This window comes from Ahaetulla prasina, chromosome 9, assembly GCF_028640845.1.
Source record: "Ahaetulla prasina isolate Xishuangbanna chromosome 9, ASM2864084v1, whole genome shotgun sequence".
Lineage (NCBI taxonomy): Eukaryota > Metazoa > Chordata > Lepidosauria > Squamata > Colubridae > Ahaetulla > Ahaetulla prasina.
Window position 1 is genome coordinate 1,629,394 of NC_080547.1, and position 22,731 is coordinate 1,652,124.

Genomic DNA, 22,731 nt, shown 5'->3' on the forward strand with positions numbered 1-22,731 from the left:
ATCGTCCACAGCCGGGTGAAGGGAAACCCATCAGCCACGGCACAGCCGGCTTCTCCGGGCAGCGGCAGGTCTCACGTGACGCCAGGTGGGCGGGGCCGAGCGGGGCGCACGCGCGGCGCCTTCCGAGGGCGGGGCCCGCGCCCGGGCCACGCCCCCCTCTCCCGTGCCGCGGCCGAGCCACGCCCCCTCCCCCCCCTCACGCCGCTGCGGGTCGTGGCTCGCGCGCGCTCCAGCTCCGCCGCCGCCGCCGCCAGTCGGGCTCCTTCGCCTCAGCAGCCCCGTCGCCATTTCCAGCCGCTGCTCGCCGCGATGGCAGGTGAAGGGATGGGGACACCCCCACCCTCCCTGAGGCGCGGACTCCTCTCCCATCCTCCCCGCCGGCTCCCCTATTCGCCTCAGGAGGTGTCATCCCCTCCCCTCCCGCTGGGCTGCCTGTCTTTCAGCCCCCATCCTCTCCCCTCCTCGGGGTCGGTGCTCCGGCTGCTGGAGGCTCTCGGGGGTCTCCTTCCTCCGCAGTCACGCCCCTCTTTTTAATACGGGGGTGTCTGCCTCTCCCGCGATGCGGTGCCATCTTGCTGCCTCCCCGCGCTTCTCCTTTGACTGCCCCTGTTCTTCCCCCCGCCGGGCCTCGTCCGCGCACGCGCCGAGCGACACCCCCGCTGCCCCCGCCTTAGTCCTGCGGGCACGTGCCTCAACCCGCCCCCATCGGGAGGAAGAGCTTCCTGGGTGGCCTTGGGGTCGTGGGGGGCTGTCCATGCTGGAGAGGAAATGCCCCTTTTTTTGGTGGGGGTGGAGAGGAGGGAGGGAGGGAGGGGCTGTCCTCTGCCCTGGGTCTCTGCTTCCATCTTCCTTTGCCACAAAATGGGAGGCCGGGGGGGGGGGAGGAGGAGGAGGAGGAGGAGGCGGCGTTGGGGGCGAACTCACCTGCGGCGAGGCTGGGTGAGCTTCACCGGTTCCCCGGCACGTGGTTGGAGCCTCCTGGGGAGGGGAGGGGAGGCGGTGCGTTGCCCATAGGGGAAGGAGGGGGGCTGCTCGCTTTTGGGATGGAAAATCTCTATCCTGCTTGCAGATGCAGTAGCTTCATTCTGCCTTATCTGTTCTCTTTTATATTATCTATGTAGTTTTATATCTGTCTATCTGTTTGTCTGTCTCCATCCATCTATCCATCTATATTTCTATCTATATATATATATTTCTGTCTATCTATCTATCTATCTATCTATATCTTTCTATCTGTCTTTCTATCTATCTTTCTATCTATATATCTATACCTTTCTATCTATCTATCTATCTATCTATCTATCTATCTATCTATCTATCTATCTATTTCTATCTATCTATTTCTATCTATCTATTTCTATCACTATTTATTTCTATCTATATCTAATACACACGCGCACACACGCACACACACACACACACACATACACATATATGTAGGTCTTTGGTTATTTGGGTTTTCTCCCACGTAAAATTGGAAGTGTCTTGGCGATGTTCCGACGAATTCTCATTCGTCATCTTCAGGCTTCAGCTTCGTGCTTCTGGGAGCAAGAAGCACGAAGCTGAAGCCTGAAGATGACGAATGAGACTTCACCGAACGTCGCCAAGACACTTCCAATTACGCGAGAAAACCGAACAACCAAAGACCTATATACAAACACCCGTGAAAACCTCAGAAAACAAATATATATATATATATATATATATATATATATATATATATATATATATATATATTCACACAATATATCTAAAATATATAAAGATATATGTAATAATAAAGATCTGTCTGCTGTCTCTAGCTGTCTCTCTCACACACTCCATCTATCTATCCATCCATCCATCCATCTGGAATGGCGAAGGTTCTGGCTTAAAAGCGGGGTGGGGGTGGGGGGGATGAGTTCTAGGCCCTCCTTAGGCTTGCAAGTCATCTGGGTGACCTTTGGGCCAGTCACTCTTTCTTAGCCCAACCCACTTTATAGGGTTGTCCAGGCAGGGGGGAAAAATATAATATTGTACATTTTTTGAAAGCTGAATAACGCAGCTGAGTTCCATCTAGGTGGCTTTCGTCATAAATTGATTAGATCTGATATTTTACCATACCACGGGGTGTGCTTTTTATATTCCCCCACTCTTCTTCATTTCTGATAAGCTCTTGAGCTAGCTCCGCTCCTGATGGTTTTGTTTCTATGGACAATGTAATTTATCAGGTGAGTTGTTAGCAGAGTATTGGGTTTTAATTAATCTATATGAAAGGTTCTTGGTAAGGGACATTTTTTAAAGCAAAGTTGCCTTTGAACCCATCCTCTGCCAGCCGGCCTCCGGATTCAGTTTTTCTCCTTACAGAAATGATTTGCCATTGTTGTTCACCGGTTCCCGGCACGTGGTTGGAGCCTCCTGGGAGGGAGGGGTGCGTTGCCCATAGGGGAAGGAGGGGCTGCTCGCTTTTGGGATGGAAAATCTCTATCCTGCTTGCAGATGCAGTAGCTTCAGTCTGCCTTATCTGTTCTCTTTTTAATACGGGGTGTCTGCCTCTCCCGCGATGCGGTGCCATCTTGCTGCCTCCCCGCGCTTCTCCTTTGACTGCCCCTGTTCTTCCCCCCGCCGGGCCTCGTCCGCGCACGCGCCGAGCGACACCCCGCTGCCCCCGCCTAAGGGCCGCGTGCATGTGCTCCCCAACCCGCCCCATCGGGAGGAAGAGCTTCCTGGGTGGCCTTGGGGTCGTGGGGGGCTGTCCATGCTGGAGAGGAAATGCCCCTTTTTTGGTGGGGGTGGAGGGAGGGAGGGAGGGAGGGAGGGGCTGTCCTCTGCCCTGGGTCTCTGCTTCCATCTTCCTTTGCCACAAAATGGGAGGAGGAGGAGGAGGAGGAGGAGGAGAGGAACTCACCTGCGGCGAGGCTGGGTGAGCTTCACCGGTTCCCGGCACGTGGTTGGAGCCTCCTGGGGAGGGGAGGGGAGGCGGTGCGTTGCCCATAGGGGAAGGAGGGGGGCTGCTCGCTTTTGGGATGGAAAATCTCTATCCTGCTTGCAGATGCAGTAGCTTCATTCTGCCTTATCTGTTCTCTTTTATATTATCTATGTAGTTTTATATCTGTCTATCTGTTTGTCTGTCTCTATCCATCTATCCATCCATCTATCTATATCTATCTATCTATCTATCTTTCTATCTATATATCTATATATCTGTATCTTTCTATCTATCTATCTATCTATCTATCTTTCTATCTATATATCTATATATCTATATCTATCTATCTTTCTATCTATATATATATATTCACACAATATATCTAAAATATATAAAGATATATGTAATAATAAAGATCTGTCTGCTGTCTCTAGCTGTCTCTCTCACACACTCCATCTATCTATATATCTATATATATATATATATATATATATATATATATATATTCACACAATATATCTAAAATATATAAAGATATATGTAATAATAAAGATCTGTCTGCTGTCTCTAGCTGTCTCTCTCACACACTCCATCTATCCATCCATCCATCCAGCTGGAATGGCGAAGGTTCTGGCTTAAAAGCGGGGTGGGGGGGTGGGGGGGATGAGTTCTAGGCCCTCCTTAGGCTTGCAAGTCATCTGGGTGACCTTTGGGCCAGTCACTCTTTCTTAGCCCAACCCACTTTATAGGGTTGTCCAGGCAGGGGGGGAAAATATAATATTGTACATTTTTTGAAAGCTGAATAACGCAGCTGAGTTCCGTCTAGGTGGCTTTCGTCATAAATTGATTAGATCTGATATTTTACCATACCACGGGGTGTGCTTTTTATATTCCCCCACTCTTCTTCATTTCTGATAAGCTCTTGAGCTAGCTCCGCTCCTGATGGTTTTGTTTCTATGGACAATGTAATTTATCAGGTGAGTTGTTAGCAGAGTATTGGGTTTTAATTAATCTATATGAAAGGTTCTTGGTAAGGGACATTTTTTAAAGCAAAGTTGCCTTTGAACCCATCCTCTGCCAGCCGGCCTCCGGATTCAGTTTTTCTCCTTACAGAAATGATTTGCCATTGTTGTTTTCAGGGGTGTTCTGTGGAATTCTCTATTTGATTCTACTGCTGAACTTCCTATACCATCCCAGCTAAATACTAACCAGGACAAGCCCACCTTAGCCAAGCTGAGTTGGTAATATTTAGTCTAATGTAAAATGGAAGCATTATATTAATATCTAGAAATTATTTTCATCATTGATCAGTAAAAATGTAGCTAGATATTTAAGTAACATAGAAATACAGAAGAGCTACAGAATGATATTAGCACACTTTAATGTGTTATCTACAGTTATCTGGGAAGTATAAGAAAATCCCAGGGGAAGATTGCCACTGCCGGTGCAGAATAGATGTTTTTGAAACCATAAGCCATTTTGATTACACAAAGTATGGTATTTTTCATTTGTTGCCCAATTCTGGAAATATTAATACTTCAGGAGCTACTGTTGGGTCCGAATGGTTTGATTTCCCTAAATATTTTTGAATGTTATATTGCCTGCAGAATTCTTTTGGAGTTGACTGTATAATATAATTACTTTATGATTGATGATATCAGTTTTTAGTAAATCTATTAACTGTGTGACTTGCATATTTGTGACCTTTACCTTAACAAGAATAACAACACCCTGACTCCATCTCTGACTTTCTCCGTGTTCATTTCCCCATCACTCTGGTTTTATGGTTTGATCCTAATTATTCTTACTATTTAATCAAATATCCCATCTGATAACAGTGTGATCACTTTGGTATTCTGTCCTGATGCAGGAATGAAGGAATTTTGAAATTTCATAATTTAATTTCTGTGTTACGATTTTTTATGCGAACGGTTTGTTCTAACCATTTGCTTACATCCTTTCAATCTTGAAAATGAGAGGATGAACCAATAGTTTAAGCAATAGTCTAATAACTTTATTCTCATCAGAATCAATAAGAAATAATAGAACAGTGCCCAGAATGATGGGTGATATATTATGTTAAAAAGATAATGCAACCTGGTGTGAACATACATCTCAGTATATGAGGCATGACTACAGAATTCAGTTTTGAGAATGGTGACACAGAGCTGAATCAGCAGAACAGCTCTGGAAACTTACAAGATAGAAGCAGAGTCATCTTACAGAATTTTGTAGTGGTTCTAAAAAGATTGTGCTTGCAGTCTGTAATACTGTTGACAGCCTGGAAAAAACAATTGACGTGTTTTAACAATAGAAATATTAATTATCTTGGAGTAAGTTTATGGGTTGGTTAACCATTTACAAATAAGGATATTTCCCGAGAATCGGGAAAAAACTTAGACAACCCATGTCCTCTTTTGGGTCATTGTTTTGAAGGTAATTCCTCAGTGTTTTCAAAAATTGCAGAGCTTCTGATAGTGTGGAAGAGTTCTTAAAAATTCAGGGAGATGTATCTGCCCTGAAAGTATCTCACATTGAACTGTATACTATAGTCAAACACCAGCAATTGATCACAGGAAATCTTTTGTGACAATTTGTATGGATTAGGTTAATTTTAGGCCATAAATGTTTTATACAATTTGTCGGATTTCAAGGGAATCGCAGGATCCAGGTGTTTTGTAAATTAGCCCATTTGAGGTACCTTAGTTGAAAAGGTTTTGCTTTACGTTGCATTATTTTGCCCAGTTATAGTCATGAGTGTTTCAGTAGGATATAGATCAGAGGTGACACCTTGCTGTACACGTTTTCATCTGCAACTTATGCAAGTTACATGTGTGTTAAACAAAACGTTAGATAATGCCCTACAATATTTCAGAATTTTTGTAATACATTAACTAAATCCCTAAGGTTGGCCTCATTGAATGTTTTTTTGTGCCTGAAATAAGAGGAAATTAACAGGAAATGCTGCTCTCCCTCTCTTTAGTTAACTAATCTGCTTCCCTTTCATTTTTATTGAACCTAAGTTGCTGATTTCCACATATCCTTCATGAAACAGTAATTCAACTGTCATAATTGGAAATGTACATGATTAAATACCACCGGTGTAATTGGATGGAGCTGCAGGAATAGGACATAGTTCTGATTCTTGTTGTTGCTTTGGTCTGTATCTAGAGCTCAAAGATAGGAGAACTGATGGGTGGAAGAAATGTATTGTCCTTGCTGTTGGTGAGACCATGGAGATGCAATAATATTTTTGTGAATTAATGTTTTTCAAATCTGTCAAATAATGGTGTGAATTCACTGAAAATTCATTTTGCATAATTATTACAGACAATTATGCAGGCAGAATTATAATAATATCATGAAAAAATATTCCAGGAACCGCACAAATCATTTAAAGGTGTGCTGATTGAGTTTACCTGAAAAAGAAAATGTGTTACCTGAAAAGGGCTTGGATTGGTGAGAAATAATCAAAGAATCAATGATAAATCTGTAAGCTATCCAGACTCGCTTTGTAGGGGAGATGGGCGACATAAAAATTGAATAAATAAGTTAATAAATACAAAGCTGCTCATGTGATCATGGATTTTGATCATGTGATCACAATTCAATTGTTTGGCAGCTGGTTCATGTTTATGACCATTGCTGTGTCCTAAGGTCATGTGACCCCTTTTTGTGGCCTCCTGACAAGCTAAGTCAATGGGGAAGCCAGAGTCACTTAACAAGTACATTACTAACTTATCAACTGCATTGATTCACTTAACAACAGTGGCAAAAAAGGTCGTAAAATGGGACAAAACTCACTTAACAAATGTCTCACTTAACAAAAATTTTGGGCTCAATTGTCGTAAGTTGAGGACTACCTGTATTTTAACAATTTTTCTATTACTATTTCAGTTGGATAAATATTGTTAGAACTGTTTTTAAAACAATTGCAAATGTTTTAATGAGGCCTGATTGATCACAACAATCTTATAAAAAGTTTAATAAAAAATAAGTACCGTGTTTCTCCAAAAAAGGCGACCTACCTTGAAAAGAAGCCCTATAACGTTTTTGAGCACATGCGATCAAATGAAGCCCCACCTACAAAATTAGCCCTAATTAAGACCCTGCCCACCTTGGGGTGCAGGGGGTGGGGTGAGGCACACAGGTAAAAAATAAGCTAGGGTGGGGATGAGGGGGTGGAGCTGCCCTACTTACCAGGCTTCCCCCCCCCCCCCCCGACACCTGCCTCGCCTTCTGCAGCCGCTTGTCTCCAATTTGCCTTCAGATGCCTGCGGGCATCTGTTATCTGCAGCCAATAACAGAGCTCTGGATTGCTCCGGAGCTCTGTTGTTGGCTGCAGAGGGCTTTCTGGGCGATGCGTGCGAGTGATGGCAAGCGGGCACAGAAGAAGTGATCTAGCAGGGGGCTCCTGCTGGGTGGGGCTGTCGGTGCCACTGCCGCGAGGCGAGTCAATAATTAGAACCCTCCAAAAAGAAGGCCTAGCGGTTTTTTGGGGGGGTTCAAAAGAAAATAAGACCCAGCCTTCTTTTTGGAGAAACACGGTAATATTTTACCTTTAAAAAGCAGATATATCTCATTTAAGTGTTCCAGAATAAAAGGTAGCTCAGTGTAAATCAGTAGTATCTTAAAACTTTTTTCTGATTATACCATAATGTAAGCAATGACTTCTGATTATAATACAGATTGATTTTCTCTGGAGGGAAAAGAAATGCAGAAGAGAAATCACTACGTTGCACAATAGTTCTTAAAATGATATTTTAAATTAACTTATTAAGATTAATAATCTCATAGATAATAAGTGTCAAAAATAATTTGAACTCATGTTTTACTTATCTAAAGTTATTTTAGCCAACCGAACTTCTATGAATTTTAATTTTTTGCATTCTGTATGCGGCTATTTTCTGTTAGCCATTTTGGGTAAATTGGGAATTTAAAAGTACAGTAGTAAAATTCCCAGCCTCTCTCAAGTAGAATTGAGCTCCTGGTGATAGCCATGGGCACGTTTTCCCATCTACAATAAGCAGCCAGTTTGCTGTAGTCTTCCCGAGTGTTTTTTCAGCTTCCCGTGTGAGGGGATGGCCCTGGGATTTCCAGCTTATTTCCCATCAAAGTACTAAGCAGGATCCTAGAGATGTTTGAAATCAGCCAAGGCTACCTCAGTGCTGTCTGGGATGAAATATTGGACACTCTATTTCAGGGGTGTCAGACTCGTGGTGTCTCGTGATGTATTGTGACTCTTTTGCCCTTTGCTAAACCATGCGTGGCCGTGGGTAGCACGTGACGCATCCGGCCCGCGTGGCCGCGACTTTGACACCCGTGCTCTATACAGTACAGTGGATGGAAATAATGCTGGTGAAGTACAGTGCAGTATTCATTCAGTAGAAGCTCATGAAAGTCTAGCGCAGTTTAGTTTCATTACCTCACATTACTTAACCATAGCCTAAATTTAACTATATATACCGAAAGGTGTGTGCGTGCGTTAGAAGAAAGTGAATTAAGACCTGCATTCGAATCACTGTGGGGTCATCCAAAGAACACAGAGGTGAGTTGCTTGGAGCAGAGCAAAGCTTATCTGAGAGCATAAAGTGAAGTACACCAATCAAAGATTGTGACAGTGTGACAGGTTTGAGATACATCAGTTGGCTGAACATTGCGGCTGGAGGTGGCAATCGCACAGAGGAAGGGATCTTTTGCTCCCTAACAGGTGCGATGCCTCCTATCCTGAAAGGAATGTTCACCTGGATGGATTGTCACCTTTGGCCAAGATGTTGACCTTGGATGATGGGTCTTGTATGGCGTTTCCATCCCTCGGGGGAACTTCTGATGGTTTTGATTGAGTTACTCGTGTCTGCCACTTCCTGGTTTTATCCAGTTTTATCCAAAGGCTCCTTTTGTGACCTGGGATTTCCTGGGGCCAGGCATAGCCAAGGCTAGTGTGTGATCATGGAGGCTTTTACCTTCTAACCATATAATTCCATAAATTCTAACTTCCTCTCTTTGTAAATATAATTTCTGAAATTTAAAAATCATCTAAATCGGGTCTCCAACCTTGGCAACTTTAAGACTTCTGGACTTCAACTCCCAGAGCTTTACTGGCTGAGGAACTCTGGGAGTTGAAGTCCAGAAGTCTTAAAGTTGCCAAGGTTGGAGACCCCTGATCTAAATACTATGACATTTATTTTAAAAATCATTAGTTTACAGCTGTGTACCTGTATACCAATTGGTATGCACTTTTAAATAAGAATTCATGCAGGCAGTCCTCAGCAAAATTTCTGCTGCTATGCGAGACAGTTACAGCCTTTCTTGCCAAAGTTGTTAAGAGAATCACTGCTGCAGCCGTCATAAACATGAGTCAGCTGCCAAGCAACTGAATTTTGATCACGGGGCTGTGAGGCTGCTGCAGTGATTGTAAGTGGGAAAAGCAGTCGTAAGTTACTTTTTCAGTTCTGTTGTAACTTTGAATGTTCACTTAAAGAACTTGTGTAAGGCGAGGACCCCTGTAAATGTACATTTTTAGCTAGGATTATGTTATGTTAATTTAGGGTACCAGACATGGCACTTATTAATTAGGATTAATGTTACGTTATATTAAGGCACTTTGGTGGCACAGTAGCTAGAATGCAGTATTGCAGGCTTAATTCAGCTCACTGCCAGGAGTGAAGTACACCAATCAAAGATTGTGACAGTGTGACAGGTTTGAGATACATCAGTTGGCTGAACATTGCGGCTGGAGGTGGCAATCGCACAGAGGAAGGGATCTTTTGCTCCCTAACAGGTGCGATGCCTCCTATCCTGAAAGGAATGTTCACCTGGATGGATTGTCACCTTTGGCCAAGATGTTGACCTTGGATGATGGGTCTTGTATGGCGTTTCCATCCCTCGGGGGAACTTCTGATGGTTTTGATTGAGTTACTCGTGTCTGCCACTTCCTGGTTTTATCCAGTTTTATCCAAAGGCTCCTTTTGTGACCTGGGATTTCCTGGGGCCAGGCATAGCCAAGGCTAGTGTGTGATCATGGAGGCTTTTACCTTCTAACCATATAATTCCATAAATTCTAACTTCCTCTCTTTGTAAATATAATTTCTGAAATTTAAAAATCATCTAAATCGGGTCTCCAACCTTGGCAACTTTAAGACTTCTGGACTTCAACTCCCAGAGCTTTACTGGCTGAGGAACTCTGGGAGTTGAAGTCCAGAAGTCTTAAAGTTGCCAAGGTTGGAGACCCCTGATCTAAATACTATGACATTTATTTTAAAAATCATTAGTTTACAGCTGTGTACCTGTATACCAATTGGTATGCACTTTTAAATAAGAATTCATGCAGGCAGTCCTCAGCAAAATTTCTGCTGCTATGCGAGACAGTTACAGCCTTTCTTGCCAAAGTTGTTAAGAGAATCACTGCTGCAGCCGTCATAAACATGAGTCAGCTGCCAAGCAACTGAATTTTGATCACGGGGCTGTGAGGCTGCTGCAGTGATTGTAAGTGGGAAAAGCAGTCGTAAGTTACTTTTTCAGTTCTGTTGTAACTTTGAATGTTCACTTAAAGAACTTGTGTAAGGCGAGGACCCCTGTAAATGTACATTTTTAGCTAGGATTATGTTATGTTAATTTAGGGTACCAGACATGGCACTTATTAATTAGGATTAATGTTACGTTATATTAAGGCACTTTGGTGGCACAGTAGCTAGAATGCAGTATTGCAGGCTTAATTCAGCTCACTGCCAGGAGTTCAGTCCTCACCAGCTCACGTTTGGAGTCATTTGTAGTTGTAAGTTGAGGACTGTCCGTATTAATATTCTTATCTAAAAGCGCTAGTAACTAGCTGTACCATTTCAGATAGGTCTCTTCTTAAAACCCTCCAGTGATGAAGCACCCACAATTTCTGGAGGCAAGCAGTTCCACTGGTTAATTGTCCTCACTGTCAAGAAATTTCTCCTTAATTCCAGGTTGCTTCTCCCCTTGATGAGTTTCCATCCATTGCTTCTTGTCCTGCCTTCAGGTGCTTTGGAGAATAATTTGACTCCCCTCTTCTTTGTGGCAACCCCTCAAATACTGGAATACAGCTATCATGTCTCCCCTAATTCTTCTTTTCTCTAGATTGCCCAACCCAAATCTATCTGTAGAATGCTTTTCTTGCATAGGAAAAACATGTAGTCTGCATAGTCATTTGGATGCTTTTTGGTAAGTTTGAGACAAAGTATTTGGTAAGCAATGGTTGCGTTGCTACTGTATCACCAATTCCATTTTCCGACAAGAGATATGAGTGCTGACTTAGAGACCAGATTCCTGGATTTATTTATTTTTGATAGTTGTATGCCGCCTGGTAGAACAACCCTTGACAAGTTACATCTCATGGAACCATTAAATGTGCAAAACACACGGACGACTTCCGGTATCCGGTGGCAACGGACGTCTGGAAGGCTTCTCCTGCCTCCAGTGTCCGAATCCGGCCGCCGCCGAGGCCCTTAGGGGCCAGGTGTTCCGAAAAGGACACCTGCTGCACGGACGGCTCGCCAGGGGTCTCCCAGCCGATATACAGGACTGGGGGGACCGATGCTGGCGCGTCCTAGGCTCGGCGGGGTTCGGAGGCCACAGGCCGCGGCCATTATTTTGGTCGTCGCCTGGGCCGCTGTGCTCGGTGACACCGGGGCTTTGGATTTATAATTGCAGCAGCCTGGTGGTGAACAGGGAACGGAGAAGAATTGAGGAATGAAGAAGGGAAGGGGATATCGGCAATGTGAGTGGAGTACTCGGAGTGCGGGGGTTTTTCTCCCTGCGACTGGAAGGAGTACTAATCACTTTGGAGAGAGGAGAACTTAAAATAACAAGATTACCGGTTTTGTGGAGCTCTGGAGAAAGAGGTGATGGAGAAATTTAGGAGGGAGGGTTTGAGGCCCCTCCTCTGGGGAACAATGGTGGCGTCCAGCTTCCGCCTTCACTATGAGAATCTTGATGACATCACTTCCCTTCGGCTTCCTGGTTGACTAACTGTACTCTGGACTCGTTGCTCCTGTGAGTGCCCCCTGGTGGATCCGGAGGAAATTATAAGGATACTGTGCTTGCCTGAGGATTTTAAAAATTTTTTTTTTTTTAAATGGCAAAAGGTCAGAGACCAACTGCTGGAGAAATGGAGAGAATTCTGGAAAAGTTATCTAATATGGACAAGAAACTGGATGAAATAAGAGCAGAAATTGTGACTATCCAAAAGGATTTAAAGGATACTCAACAAGTCTCAGCAGAAAATAAGCAGAAAGAGGAAGGTCTGAGGGTGAGAGGGGGGCAGTGCAGAAAAGAGGGGAGACGACAAGCAATGCTGTGCTTGGACTACAGATGGATAAAATGTCTTATTTTCTTAGGTTTCAAAATTTGGAAGAAGTGGACCAAGAAGACTTGAGAGATGTTGTGACTAAACTGTTGGGAGAATTTCTTGGGAGAGGTGTTGATTTTATGAATTGGGATGTGGATCGAGTTTATAGAGTTAATTCACAATATGCACGCACGCATGCAGTTCCTAGAGAGGTTCATGTCAAATTTGTGAAAAGAGAGACGAGAGATGAAATTCTTAGAAAACATAGGAGTGGGGCACTGACTTATAGGGGCAGGGAGATAGCCATTCTGAGGCAGATTCCCAGACAGGTACGTGAAATGAGAAAGAAATATTATTTTTTATCAAGCAAATTGTACCAGAAGGGAGTGGGCTTCAGATGGCTGATGCCAGAGGGATTGATGATTTTCCGGGAGGGCATTACGGAAAAAATTAGTACAATTGCGGAGGCTGCGGCCTACGTGGAGGAACACAAAGCCCTCCTGGATTTAGATGACCCAGGAATTGAAGAAGGGGAGGTTATAGACCATGGGGCGGAGGTGGCTGCCGCTGTTGCGGCCCTGGAGTTGGGTCAGGCTGAACCCAGAGTTCTGAGATCCAAAACTAGGAAGTGACAAAGATATTTGGTATTGTGTTGGTTTTCCTTATTCTCTTTCGTATGATATTCTGATTATTCTTGACCCTTCCTTATTGTGTAAGATTGAAACTTAGCTACTTCGTATCACCTGCTTGCCATATGGCTGTTGTATGTGTTTAAAATTTTGAGTAAAATTCTTATCATGTATAAGAAAAATGAAAATTTACCATACCTGATATGTATTTGCATAAATTTTTTTTGACCAATAAAAACTTTTTATAATAAAAAAAAAAAAAAAAAAAAAATGTGCAAAACACACATAGACAATATGAGCCCCCAAAATCAATCCCCATCCCCAGCCTTGGTTATGTCGCCTCTTGCGTTCTGAAAGATAAGGAAGATGCTGCCTCAATTGCCTTTCAGAATGCTAATAGAAAAGGGCTGTTATAGTCTCCAAGGATAGATAATTGAAGAGTTAGCTCTTATTCTATAATTCTATAGATGAGTTTAGAAATTAGGTTGCCCACCACTCTCTTGGCCTGTGGCGAGTGGTACGACATCTGGTTTGATTATTTTTATGGTGCTTACTTAATTTTATCCTTATATATTCTACTTTCAACTGTGGATATTTTATTTAAACGACTGTGTTGTTTGTAATTGAAATAAACATGTTCACTTCAGTGTAAGTGATGTTTGGTCTGCTAAAATATGGCCTGGCCAAAGTAATATATTTACATAATCCTGCTAAAAGTGTAGCAAAAAAAAATGAATTGCAACAATTTGTCATCAAAATTAGACAGCCCAATCTCAGAGACTCTAAGATTAGAGGGGCAAGATAAAACATAAATCAGCTTTCAGATACAGCTTTATGTCCTGTTTGATCAGATAATCTTTTATAGGTCAGTAACAATCATGATTCAGTTATGGTTTCTTGTTTGAAATAAACCAACATGACGGTTATACATGCAGTAAATAAACAGAAGTTCTGCCTTGAGGCCTTTGGCTTCTTTAGCATTTCAGGGTGGGGTGGAATCCAGAGTTTATCCTCTCGGTTAGGACATATCAGATGAGCTAATTGCAACTGGCAGAGAGTCCGATCCAGACGAGTCTTCTAAAAAAACTGTTCTGTCTCTCTTGTTGAGACTCATCCTAAACTCTTCTACCTCATCCAGTACTTCAAAAGCCTCCAGGCATCAGATCAAGATTTTGTCTTGCTGCTCTGACTGGGATCTGGGGATCACTAGCATGCTTCACCCCAAATTGATGAAGTCCTCCCCCAGTGGTTTCGTTTAAGTGATTTCTTGGATAATTGTCTGCTGTTGTTTGGAAGCAGTTTTGCCAAGAATGACCATTTATTTCTGATGATTTGTTTGTTTGTTTTTTCAAATCACCTTGATGACTCTGGATTGGTGAAAGCTTCGAGAAAGGTTCATATCCAGACTCACAACTACCCATGACTTTTGTATCGAGATCTTCAGAATATTCTTTTGAGTTGGGCAAGGTGAGCAGCGCTTCCCAACCGTGGCAACTTGAATAAGTGCTGGCTGGGGAATCCTGGGAGTTAAAATCCACAAAAATGGCCAAGGGTGAGACACCCTGCCTTAAAATCTGGGTGATGAGGACTTCAGTAGAACAAGGGGACCAAAGTTTTAAAAATGTATACAGCCATATATAGTAAGGACTGCACCAAATAGTAATAGCAATAGCACTTAGATTTATATACTGCTTTACAGCCCTCTCCAAGCAGTTTGCAGAGTCAGCCTGTTGCCCGCAACAATCTACTGTCCTCAGAAGGATGGAAGGATGAACCTTGAGCCGGTCAGGATCGAACTCTTGGCAGTGGGCAGAGTTAGCTTGCAATACTGGATTCTAACCACTGGGGCACCAGGACTCTTTGTCTTTGGCTATATGTCTTGTATGGCTCTGGGATTCCCTCAGATGTTTTATAAAATTTGCAAAATTTCTCTTCCATGGGAGTCATGGGTTCCAGACCTTTGTGAGCATTCTGTAATCTACCCCAATTGAGGCGCCTTGGTTCAAAAATTGTTGCCCTAAGATGCACCATATCACCCAGTTAAAGATTACATACTGACGAACTGGAGAATTTTAATAGAATATAGTGATATGTGTGGGTGGGTGGGAGGTATGTGCACGTATTGTGTGTGTATATGCATGTGTGTAGTCACAGCAGATGGCAGCACTTAGCCAGCCTAGGCTGATGTGGGAAGAGCTAGGCACAGTTCAGCCCAGTCAAGGCTTCCATTGCCCTTTTGCAACTAGGAATTTAGCTAACTGCCTTTCCAGGCTGCATAGTTGGAATGGCTTCACCACCGTTTACCTTCATGCAGAAATAGACAGTCGGAATTCCATTGGCTTTTCTGGGCTGTATTCGGAACGTTTCAAAGAAAACAAATTCTTTTTCCATCGTTGGTGAAAAATGTTACAGGCAGTAGAACTTGAGGGAAGGAAGCAGGGTTGTTTTGAATATAATACTGTATGGTAAAATAATACAGAGAACCTGGATACAAACAGATAATTCAATTGAAATAAACATGTTCACTTCAGTGTAAGTGATGTTTGGTCTGCTAAAATATGGCCTGGCCAAAGTAATATATTTACATAATCCTGCTAAAAGTGTAGCAAAAAAAAATGAATTGCAACAATTTGTCATCAAAATTAGACAGCCCAATCTCAGAGACTCTAAGATTAGAGGGGCAAGATAAAACATAAATCAGCTTTCAGATACAGCTTTATGTCCTGTTTGATCAGATAATCTTTTATAGGTCAGTAACAATCATGATTCAGTTATGGTTTCTTGTTTGAAATAAACCACGATTTCTCAAATGAAATAGATTTGATCGTAACCAGACAGAATTGGACAAGCAACACCACATCTTTTTGTGATTTGTAGAAGAATTATGTATATGTTGTTGTATATAAAGGTTTAATTCATATATATTAACTCATGGTGTAATTGTTGAGTTTTAGTTTTATACGTTATGTAAATCCACAATTGAAAACTCATTTATATCTTAATGTGATGTCTGAATTTAGTTACTGTGATTTATTCCAGAAACGCTCAAAACCAAAGTAGGCATAAATTTAATCTGTGTCTGAATATACACATTGTCTGGATTCTCATATGCCAAGCCAAAATAAACTGCTTTATGATTTAACACCGTATATGAGTTTTGTTCCTTTTTAATATGCTCCTTTAGTTATCGAATTAGGTTAAGCATTTCTTTCACTAAAACAAAGATACTTTTATCTTGATTGAAGCTTAATTTTAGAATCAAAAACTTACATTTTCCAGCTCTTTTCAACATAGTCACTAATGAAATTTACTGAAAATAAAATTATTAGAATTGGGGTCTAATTTGCACTGTTGCTTTTCTCCATCATTGCTAGTTTAGCACGTTCAAAAGTACAAGCACAAATTTTGAGACATTTATTATTACAGATATTTATTACTACATTAAAAGCAATATTGTTTGCCGCTTCCATTGTTATGCTTGAATTGGGCTATACAATACAGCCACACCTAGGGCTTCAACAAAGTAAACCCTTCAAGTAAAATAATTATTGTTACATGAACGGGTGTTCTTGCTCCTTGTACAAATAGGCAAGCTGCTGCTGGTTTTGGTATAAGGGAACTCCAGCCATAATTAGGCGCCAAAAGTTTTTGGAAATCGATGCCTTTGGCTTATCCAAAACATTCTGTCATCTGATTTGAAAACTTGAGTGGAATTTAGAATAGAGTTTGCATTTGCAACCCATGTTAAAATGAACAAGTTGTTCAAAAGTTTGGACCTTTTTCCCTTCTGGTTGATGGTGTTCCAAGTCTGCTGTATTCCGTGTTCCTTGGAATTATATGCTTGGTGCAGCTACCTCGTTTTGTTTCATGCTGTGGATTTGCTCAAAGAAGAATTACCTATGCTTTCTCACTGTTCAGCTTTTTTCACTTAAGAATCTCTAATTTTGCCATCCCTCTTGCAAAATAAGCAAAGCTGACGTAATTTGCATCCTTTATGTTTTGACAGTGAAGTTTTATTCAAGGATGGTGAGCTTGCATAATGGTTCTTTAACGGGTCAGTGCCCATGACAGTTTAAGAAATTCTCCTCAGCCCTGCAAGGCTGCGTCTTCCCGATAACTCACTCTTGATTTTCCCACCAAAGAACAACCTTGCCAATGACCCAGGATAAAGAGAAATATAAATAGCACGTGGCCTTGGAAGGATAACTTTGTTGGTTACTAGAGTAGAATAGAATAGAATAGAATTCTTTATTGGGCAAGTGTGATTGGACACACAAGGAATTTGTCTTTGGCGCATACACTCTCAGTGTATATAAACGGACAAGATACATTTGTCAAGAATTATAAGGTACAACACTTAATGATAGTCATAGGGTACAAATAAGCAATCAGGAAACAATATCAATATATATCGTAAGGATACAAGGAACAAAGTTACAGTCATAAGTGGAGGAGATGGGTGATGGAAACGATGAGAAGATTAATAGTAGTGCAGACTTAGTAAATAGTTTGAGAGTGTTGAGGGAATTATTTGTTTAGCAGTGATGGCATTTGGGGAAAAACCGTTCTTGTGTCTAGTTGTTCTGGAGTGCAGTGCTCTATAGTGTCGTTTTGAGGGTAGGAGTTGAAACAGTTTATATCCAGGATGCGAGGGGTCTTTAAATATTTTCTATTTACTATTGCTTAAATTGCTGTTAATATTATAATTAGTTATAGTTTAAAAGCCTTTTTGTTATGGGTTTATGAAATCTGCCAGAAATAGCTACAGCAGCACTTTTTAAAAAAATTTCTTGGAGTTTTTCTTGCATTGCCAAGAAAAATATTTATTATAAACTGTAAGCTTTTTGGAATTTGGCTCTGTTCTCAAATACTTTTGCAGAGCACTGTTCACAATAGCAGAATTCTTGAAGTGTATCCCTAATATTGGTAGAGGCCCATGCATAGAAGTGGATATTTTACCTTGAGATTAGACAAGCTATTTTTTGACTTTGCATTACTGCTACTCAATCTTTTCACTTAGCAAGGTAGCCTAGGTTTTTATCTTAGATTGCATTTTTTGTGAATGAATGTAGACAATACCTCTATATCAGTTAAAAATATTTACTTCCTGGTTATCTTTGGTTGTACTTGTTTTCTGCAGATTCTCATCATGATATGAGATGAACAAGATAGCATTTCCTCAGCTCCAAGGAATTGGGCTCATAGTAAATTCAAACCCATTATGTGATCTGAGCCAGCTCACAGGAAGTCTAAGCAGCATTTACTGGGGAAATAGTCATCTTTTATTCTTTGCATCTCAGTCCTTAAATTAATGAGACTTCCTATTCCCCAAATAGTTGAGAGACCATGCTCTCATTTTTCAATCACCTTGACTATCGGTTTTCTGATTGGTGCTGAGGCTTAATTCACATGTTGCGTAAAATCCAATAATGAAATCCAGTATCAAGCAGGTTTTTCCTCCCTTTTTTGCAGAATTCTGAACATTCTCAAAGCATACTCTGAAGTGATAGATACTGTACAAAACAGGAGGTATGTAAACAGCAGAAGCAAAGTCCCATGACAAAGGGTCTGTTTGAGTGACTATATGTTGCCCACTCTTGCTTAAATGTTCAAACAAAAAATAAAGTGTGAAAGAAACAGACCTAAATAATCCAGTTTTGCCAGTGTATAATGTACGTAGCAGTTGGGAGAAGCTGCCAAGAGATGAGTTGCTAGTAAGTCCCTCATAAATATAATTGCAACATAACCTCCAGCAAATCAAACAGGGGTTCTTATCTCCAAGTGAGTATCTTACATGTTATATTAAATATAACATGTTGTTATATTAAATCTTACCCGTCTATACAAAACCTGCAGAATTGGCTTCCCTTCCTCACCTTTCCTTAAAATTTGCTTCTCCACACATGGCGATGGCAAGTCAACAGATTGCTGTGCCATTTCTCCACACAGTTCACATGTGAAGCCTTGCTAAATTGGGCCAAAGCCTAGTCAGCAGTGAATATTGCCGTGCTGTATTGTTCTAACTCAGGAGGTGTCAAATTCGATTTCATTGAAGGCCGCATCAGGGTTGTGTTTGACCTTGTGGACGTAGCCAGGGTGGGCGTGGCCAACTCAATATCACTCCTGTTGGTGCCTCTGCCAGCGAAAACAGGGTCCTGAGCTCCGTTTTTACTGGCAGAGGGTTGCAGGAGGCCATCAAGGCCAAAAATGGAGTTTGGGACCCAGTTTTCACTGCCAGAAGCACTGCAGGCTGGTTCTTCACTGTTACCAGGGCGGCTCTGTGGGCTGGATTCGGCCCGTGGGCCTTGATTTGACACCCCTGTTCTAAGTGATCTGGGAGAAGCTTTGGGACAGCCTCGGTCCTTTGCTTGAACCATCCGAATCTGTGTGAGATCAGTAGCCGACTGGAGACCCTTGGCCACCGAACAGAGCAGCTGCTAATGACAGTGGCGGTTTCTTGTTGAGACTGAAAGGACCAGTTGTACTTTTGGACAGAGCCAAAACTTCACTGATTGCATAAAACCGTCATGCAGTTTATTTATTTGGTTTGGCTTAGTAACAGTGTAAAGCAGGGCTCCCCAACCTTTATAGTGCTGCGACCCCTTTAATACAATTCCCCACGATGTGGTGACCCCAACTGTAAAATTATTTTCGTTTTGAATTTATCCCGCCTGAAGCCGTATCGGCTAGCGATCTGAACTGCTTGCGATTACCTTGAGGACGGAGGCATTAAAGCGGAGACTCCTCCCCTATTAAGTTTATCACGCCTGAAGCCAGATTAGGCTAGCGATTGGGAGTGATTGCAACTGGCTTGAGAGGGAGACATCAGAGCAAAGATTTCTCTCTTTTTTAATTCATCGCGCCTGAAGCCGAATTCGGCTAGCGATTTGAAGAGCCTGCAGCTGGCTTGTGGAGTCAACCATTGGAGCGTGATTCTTCGACTCGCAAGTATACTTCCCATATTTCCGGTGGTCTTAGGCAACCCCTGGCAAATCGTCATTCGACCCCCAACAGGGTCGCGACCCACAGGTTGAGAACCGCTGGTGTAAAGCAAGGGTCCCCAACCTTGGCAACTTTAAGCCTGGTGGACTTCAACTCCCAGAATTCCCCAGCCAGCTTTCCTCCAGTCTTAAAGTTGCCAAGGTTGGGGACCCCTGATATAAAGCATCCCCTGGCTGGAAGAGACTATATTCCATTTGCTAAGCTGGAAAATTTTGCCTTCCTATTTGGATGGAGTTCTCAGCTATGCTTTATTCCTAGAAAGGAACAATAAGAATGGCTCGCAATTAAGAGTAAGGCTGTCATACGTCCTTACCATGGAAAGTCACTGGATGGTTTGAAGTCAGTCCCCCTCATTCCAGTCTCTTCTATAGCTGACTGATTACTGACAGTTAAAAATGCCAGACTGATTACAGGCAGTCCTCGACTTATGACCACAATTTGAGCCCAAAATTTATGTTGCTAATTGATGCATTTCTTTAAGTGAGTTTTGCCCCATTTTGCGACCTTTTTTGCCGCAGTTGTTAAGTGAATTGTTGCAATTGTTAAGTTAGTAACATGGTTGTTAAGTGAATCTGGCTCTCCTGTTGACTTTTGCTTGTCAAAAGGTTACAAAAGGGGATCACATGACCCCAGGACACTGCAACCGTCATAAATATGAGTCAGTCGCCCAAAATCCAAATTTTGAAAAATGGGTGGGAAAAATGTGTGAAAAACGGTCATAAGTCACTTTTTTTCAGTGCTGTTGTAACTTTGAATGGTCACTAAACAAATTATTGTAAGTCAAGGACTACCCAGTGGTGAAATGCAAATTTTTTTGCTACTGGTCCTGTAGGAGTGGCACCGGTAGCATTTCACCCCTGGGACTACCTGTATTGGGAAAGCAACTGGAATTCAGGATTTGCTCCTGGGTGAATTTGGCCTGACATGTCTCAGCTGATTAGATAAAGGAGGCTTCAAGAAGTCCACACAGTGTCCTGGACTACTTGTTCTGCAGGATTTGAAGTTTATCCTCAGCTCACTTGATGTGGACCAGTTTACGTTTGGATAGTTTTGTAACAGTCCTTTGTAAGCACCTGTGTAAATACCATTTAATGCTCAAGGATATGTAAACAGGAAATAACTTTTGCTTTACTTTTGCCTGAGTATGGAATGCTTCCCATCTTTTCTCTCCAACTTCCCTTCATTTTGTAATTCCAAATATGGTTATCTGTAATTATGGCATCGTTTTGCAATAATAATTCCAAAACAAAACAAAACAACTACAGTGAGACCTTCCTCATCCGTTATTTTGAAATCATCTACATCCACAAACACCTGAGAGTCTTTATTAGAGTTTATTAGAGAGTATTTATAACTGGCATAAAATGAATACATCCGGGCATGTCCTATTCTGCTTAGTAATGATATTTGCACAATGGTATATTTAAAACTAAACATTATATAAATGGCAGCAGGTAACACATCTTTTTGAATTCTGGAGATGCCTTTTATATGAATACCGTAATACATTGGTAGAAGTTCCAGAGGTTTCTGAGATTTGTCTTACAAATGTAAAAATAAAGTTTGTTACATTACGGTTATAGATAGGTTTATAGATATTTATAACCCCACCAGTGCAGGAATCTTGGGCTCATAGTATGCTGTTATGTAGTTATTCAAAAAATGTCAGTAAGATTTAATAGGTTATTTTTTCCTGTTCCATCCCTAGTAATTTTACATTTTGCTATCTGACCAGAATTTGCAGAGGAAGGAGATTTTGAAGTTTTTTAAAAAATATAGCCAAGATTTCCTTTCAGTTATTTCTATAATGTCAGAATGGGGAGATTATGCAAAATACTTTATTAATAAGTGGTATCCCTAAGCTGGAGTAAGTTGGGGCACTTTGTATCCAGCTGCACATCTTTTATTATAGCACGTCTCCTGAAATGAACCTCCAGTTTTGCTGATAAGAGGAATTTTCCACAGTTACCGATTACCTATTTTGCATGGATCCAGGGTGCTTTGCTTCATGCTATAGAGACGTTGATCAGGTGTAAAGAAAGGGAGGAAGCCTTTGTGTATCCAACAGTCCCGGAGACAAACTGTAGCCTACTTAGCATGCAGAATAGCTTTCATTTACGGAATGGCCAACCCATATTCGTTCTGGGTCCCCCGAGCGCCCACAAGCTTTCTCCAACTGCCTGTCTGATGGGCAGATGCTGGCGAAGTGTTACTGCTTTCTGGTACCTCTGCTGCAGAGGTACCCTCTACAAGATTAACCCCCCTACCCCCTCATTTCCATGCTCCCAGGTTAGTTAAGAGTTTTGTATTTCTTCTGCTAAACCAGTGGAGAAGAAGGAAGCTCTTCTGCGTGCCTTAGGAGAAGCAGGGAAGCATGCAGGAGAAAATGAATGTGAATGAATAATGAGTGAATGAATAAATGAGTCTTTTATATGAAAAGAAACATGCACAGGAAAACAAAGTTTTAAACGGTGGTGAAGTTCCATGAAGGAGATTTTGCAGGAAAAAGGAATGTAAGAGCAAGGTCTTACTACCTATTATTTACTTAAGGTGCAAAATGGTAAACAAGTAAAGCATGCAGATCTATTTTCAGCAGTCCAGGTGTCCAAATAAGTGTTTCCTTTGTGGGAACAATAGCCTCTGTTTTCAAATAAGGAGAGGTGAGACCTCATTGGCTATTCGGCCATTGAGCAAATACCAAAGGGTAGGAATGCAGCTTGACGATAGGGCAGCATTGAAGCATGCAGAGTTCTTCCAAGTTCTGATCTGGCAGGTAATTCTTGCCACTAAGATCACTTTTGTTGGATCCAGCCATTATCAGATGCAGATAAAAAATACACATGATGCTATTTATGGTTTGCTTAGTATATCGTCTGAAC

General features: G+C 41.8%; 1 protein-coding gene across 1 annotated transcript in view; it reads left to right on the forward strand.

Moving 5' to 3' along the window:
- Positions 1–195: 195 nt before the first annotated feature.
- SLC23A2 (solute carrier family 23 member 2) overlaps positions 196–22,731 on the forward strand; it is a 74,961-nt gene continuing 52,425 nt past the window's right edge. The window contains exon 1 of the mRNA XM_058194117.1: positions 196–316. The gene's annotated coding sequence lies outside the window, so the exon portion shown is untranslated. The remainder of the gene's footprint in view (positions 317–22,731) is intronic.